We start from the raw sequence: 6,000 nt of genomic DNA on the forward strand, positions 1-6,000 counted from the left end.
AAGATCTGGTTTGGGTTCTTCCAGAGATTTTGCCTTTAAGGCAAAACTGGCTTCTTAGCAATGCTGACCTTGTTGTTGAAATCAAAATTATAAAGGTCACAGTGCTCAATACATACTTGGAGTTCACTGTGCAGAAAGCATCTCCTTGAAAAGGCAGCAATGAAGAAGCAGAATACACAAAATTTCCAACAAGATGTTTTGTTGCCTTTGGCTGTAGTGTATTCAAAAGTGTAAAACTAAACCTTTAAAAGAGAAAGATAAGGTTATTTGTCATTATTTGTGGGTCTGAATTTGTGTGCAATTAACATTCAGAAAGCATTCATGAAGATGGTAATGATTTTTGAAAGTGCCTTTTTTGTAGTATTAACAGTCATCTGAAATTTAATTTTGAAAGTGAACTACTGATTATTTTCTTGTTTACAACATTCAAGTTATTCTGTCGGGAAATGAGAAAATAGTGTATGCTTTAGCTGAATAGTTGCAATAAAACAAATTACAAATGGGTAACTTCAGCACAGAACTAATTTTTCAATCTGAAATTTGTTAATATAAACTGTATAGGTAATAAGAATAGCAAATATGTCTCAGGAGTCTTAATGGGAAGAATCCATAAGATATTATTAGACTATGACCAGCGTTGTGTATCACATTTCTATTTTTCAACTGATCACGTATAAATCTTGTAATTCATCTAGTTATGGTTTGTGCTTGTGGGTACCATAAGCTCTGCAGACCATGCAGCAATGTACCACTCATTTCTAAATTTATTTTCTGCATACTGCGCTGTAAATTTTTAAGAATGTGCATGGCTAACTAACTTTATGAAGTACTGTACTATGGCCTGCTGCAAAGGAGACAGACTGTTCTGTTTCACAGAGACAGTGTTTCATTTATTTAACCTAAATTGGTTACCATTCTGCAGCAGATGCAGAACCTTAAACATATGTTTAAGTACACCCTTACTCGGAATCTATAGGATTTAAAATGTGCTCTACGTCTGGTTGATTAAAAATATGTGCTTGCTATGTATTGTTATGGTTTAAATCCATTGGAAGACAAGGTATATTCCCTCTCAAGACACATTCAGTTCTTTCAGGGCCACATGGTGTAAAACTGTTCCATTGGTTTTAGCAGGATCATTTCTTCAAAGAAAGAAATGTCATTGGTTTTGTTTGTTTTCAATACAATACTGTTTATTCAGAAAAAATATATATGAATGAATATTTCCCAGATTACTGTAGAAGCAGTCAGCAGCAGGCACTTTTCTTGTGCATTATTTACAATTCTATTCCTTTAGTCAGTTGTTTACCTCAGGGAGCTGAGTGACTGCTTCTCAAGTAGCTGGCTTGCTTTATACTGGCTTTTTGTTTGTCAGATGGCATGGCTACTTGGATAGGCTACCATAAAACAAGGAAGGATGTGTGTTTGTTGTGTGGTAGCTGCTTCATGCAAGTTATCCCAAAGTGAAAATTTGTGTTTGCTCTGTCTTCAGTAGGAATAAAATGAGACATTAACTGCAAAATAAGAGTGTTCACGGAGGCAATTACTGCAGAGTAGCTAAAGTAGTGTAAACCTCTACTCAGGCTACCTTGCAATGATTTATGTAAACGTGCTGTTCTAAGCAGGGACTACTGAACAGTCACCCAACTGCTCTGTTGTGTGGTCCGAGAATCTCATCTACTGGACTTGGTTTCTAATTGTTCATTTCCCTCTGGCCCAGTCCTTGGGTGGTACTTCCAAAACTGTGTATAAAAACTGTAAAAGGGGCTAATGTTACAAAATCTGGAGTCCTTTGAAGACACTGAGCATTTTTAGCTGCCACCTAAGTAAGCATTCTAGAGTACTTAGCTTGGAAAGAAATATTGTGGTTATGTGAATATTAAATATGTTTGGGTTAGGTTTTCATCATCTCAGTGGCTTAATGATCTCGACACATACTCCTATTTTATGCTGCCTCTGCGCAGGAGAGTTTACATTTTTTGTTACAGCTTTTGTTCTCTCTCTTCAGTTTGCTATCTGTTAAAAAGCAAAAGCTTTGCAATACGTTTTATTTAGTTACACAAACCAATGTGTCTCTCCATTTTTCGCTTTCAAAGTCTAGTCATTGAAAGCCTACAGAGTTCAGATATATATACTTCCTTAAACTACTGGGTTAGAAATTGCTATTTTAGCTAAGTAGTGTATTGTTTCTTGTGTTGTTTCATGTGTTGGAGGAGGATATTCTTTCCCATATGACTCTTTCTGTGAATTGTGCATACTATCTCTGATAAGGATGATGTCCTTTTAAATAAAATTACATGCTAAAATCATCTTGATCCTCACAACTCCATAAATGGATGACTTTGATTATTATAATCAAGTTATGAATGTAAGACCAACCTGCACTCTTACTGTCTGTGAATTGATAGAAAAAATGCAGCCCAAACAAAATATAAACAAAAATTGGCAATAGGGAGAATTGCCCTAGAATGGCCTCACAATGTCTTAGAATGATTAACAGAAAAACAAATAAAAAAGTTATTAATGAGGTGAGAGGGGAAACACTGGCAGTAAGAGTTCTCACTTGAAAGCCAACCTTAGAGAAATTATATATTCAGTAAACAGAATTAAAAAGGTTCTTTGGAGTGGAAGGAGGCCTGTTTTGGTTTTTTTTGGCGTTTGTTTAAGTCCTGATAAAACCTATCCATATGCTGTATTAAGAGATGTGATGCACAAAAACAATTAGCAGAACTGCACCCAGAGTGCCAAGAATATGTATTGTTGAGATACATTTTTAACATATAAGGCAACAGTTAAAAAATAGGGATGGGGATATCATGTCATGACTGGAGTACATGAGATCTCGGCAGGAGGCATTTGTAGCTGTCCTTGAGATAAACAGAGCAATGGGACAGGGCCATCATGGCCCTTTGCCTAACTGGTTAAAAATAAACACTGCACACATTTCATATGCATCTCTCCCTTCAGTGTGTGGGAGGAGAGAAAAATCCACACAGAACAGATGCTTTGTTCTTGTCCCTTTCGTGGCACCCTCCCAGGTTCTTATCCCTGCCCTTGGCTCAGTGATGCTACAGTCAAGGGAAAGACCTCTGTTTAATTCTTAATCTCTGTGTGATGGGAGCAGGTTTATGGATGTAGCTGAGGATTAACTGATTATTTTATATATTTATTTACTCATAATAAAGGAATAAATCTTGCATCTTGTGGATAATAAAAACAATTTCTCATTACTTTGGTAAGAATCTTGACAGAGTAAAGAAAAAGGATCAAATCTGAATTCAGAGAAGTACCGCCCTATGAAACTGATTCACAGCAAGGATACCTAGGTGAGAAAAAGTACCAAAGAAAATAAAGGAAAGAAAAATTCTAGGTTTATTCAATGTGACACACTTTGTAAGACTTGGAATTTTTTTTTGTCAAAACCAAATATATGGTTGTCCAACATTCTGTTTTGCGTTAGGGGTTGCTAGATTTGGTTTAATTTTTTTTTCTCCAAATTATTTGCAAACTGCCAATGCAGCATCTGTCTTTAAGATGATGATTTATGGTGAAAATTCGCTGACCCTCTACTGTAGGACTAAAGTGAAAGTGTTCTAGCTAGATACTCTGAAAGTTTTGAAGCGAGTATGGATATTTATTAATGCAATGTTCTGTGTTTTGGAAAGAGATTAACGGTGGCGCTTCAGTTGAAGATTTGTCTGGCTCACATCACATTACATTCAGATTGCATCTGGAACCTCTGATCGCTTTGTTTTGCCTTTGGACAGGCATTCAGAATGCTGGTCAGGAACGTTAAGGCCATGTTGCACAGGTATATGGGCTCAGTGGTGGTGAGGCTGATTCTTCTCTTGACTTGAACTAAGTCAAGTGAAACCTCTATGAAGCCAGAGGTATTGCCGCAACGCAAAACAAGCGTGAAAGGATAGTGCAGCACAGAGACTTCCTGCAGGCTTTCCTCTTATTCATTCATTTCTTCAGTGTGTGAGGAACACAGAAGTCAGGTATAGTGGCAATAGGACATTATGATGGCAGAAAGGGAATGAGGAAGTACCACTGTCCTGCTTCCTCTGCTAAGCAAATACAGATCTTTCTAATTACATAGTCTGATTTCAGATGTGTGTTATATATTTCCAAAATATATGTTAAGGTATAAATTACATCAAACATTTTGTGGTTTCATATTGGGGCAAATACATATAGTCTTCATATTCAACTTCAGTAATATTTTGCCTGCTTTTGTAAGATTAAATACGTGTACACAGCTATTATTGTTATGTGGCGATATTCAATAACTAAATTTAAATTTGTGCAGAAGGCCACACATTTAAAAATATAAAATCTCCATTTTGAATGTTTTTCAGTATGTCCTTTCTCTTAAGCCACTTTGTTTTTCACAGCCCCTTTCTAATCAATTTATAAAACATGAATGCCCCTCATACTCCCATCCACCAAGTTGCTCTAGGTCATTAGGGTCCTGGAGCTTCACATGTTGTGGTGCTTAGGGACATGGTTTAGTGGTGGACCTGTCAGTGTTAGGTTAATGGTTGGACTCAGGGATCTTAGAGGTCTTTTTCAGCCTAAATGATTATATGATACTATATCTCATTTGCTTTGTGATAAAACTTTTCTTACTGTATCCCTGCGTTTTGGAGCCCTTTTATGCCTTCAAATCCTTCTATAAGACTTTTGTTGCTCTTTGTGCTGGTCTTCCCTTCATGCTTGTGTCAGGATAGAATCCATTGCTCTCATTCCCACTCCTAGTCCCTGCCCTTCCTGAATTCATAAAAAGTGCTGATATGACAGTGAAGCATTCAGTCAGATAAGTGCTAGACTTCCTGAAACTGTGTTCTCTGTGCAGTGTCTGTTAGTAGGAGTGACTTGCAGCAACAAATCTGCAGTGTGGAACAGAGCCAGAGAAACCACAAGGAATGAAAGATGTCCAGGTTAACTAAGCAAATTGGCTTGTACAGGGGAAAGATTGGAATGCGTGAGAAATTAAGATAGACTGCTCTTAAAAAGTGCAGAACCATGGTCAAGGGTTCTGTCAATCTTAATTTCCTACTGTTTTAACGTCATTTCTTCCTTTCTCAGGCATCTCTTAGGAAGTCAGTGATAGTGATACCACTTATCTGCCGCTACTATATTAGGGAGAAGTTTCTTCCAAAATAATAAGAAGTGATGTCATTCTCTATTTAATAGAGTTGTCACTAAGCTTCAGAATCATTGTAGTGACTTGTAGGGCTCAGCATTCCAGCAAAGCTATCGGTGCAAACTGAAAATCTTTTCAGTTTGCATGCCAAAGATTATCATAGACTTTGAGAAGTATGAAAAAATTGAAGTCTGTTCCATGGAAATTCTGCATTCCAGAAAGGCAAATCAGTACAAAATCAGTGAGGAGAAAGAGCATGGTGATCCATGGGATTAGAAGTGTACAGTGTGAGTCTGGGAGCATAATTACACTACACAGTGAAGTATGGTATAGAAATAATTGATATAACCACCACTAAACTATTTCCAGAAGTGAATTAGTACAGCCACGTTAGTTTGGCTTTGAATACATGTTGAAGAACACTGGCTGTCTTGGTGACAGGGCACATTGTTTTGAAAGGAATGTGCTAACATATCTGTACCGCTCTTAGAACAAGGGGCATGCGGGTATAGAATGTCCACAGTGTCTGCACTGACTGGCGTGGCGTCCCAGTCAGCTTGGACCTCTTCACATTGCATACCATGTTGTAAGAGAGCTGTGCTGTAACAGAGCTTGACTTGAGCCAAGCAAAATGAGTATTAACAGATGATACAATTCCTTTCTCTGAATGTACCACCAAAGAGGTAAAGCTCTGTTTAAATTAAGGGACTGCATTAGGAAAGAGCGTAAGTCGTTGACTGACTAGGAATACATGAAGTCTAAAAATCAAAATGAATTTTCAGTCAGGGCAGAGACACCTTGAGACTGCCATCTGATCGAGTTATGAAAGGGGCTTTGGTCAGCTTCTGAAA

Source organism: Lepidothrix coronata, unplaced genomic scaffold, assembly GCF_001604755.1.
Source record: "Lepidothrix coronata isolate B3197 unplaced genomic scaffold, Lepidothrix_coronata-1.0 Scaffold64, whole genome shotgun sequence".
Lineage (NCBI taxonomy): Eukaryota > Metazoa > Chordata > Aves > Passeriformes > Pipridae > Lepidothrix > Lepidothrix coronata.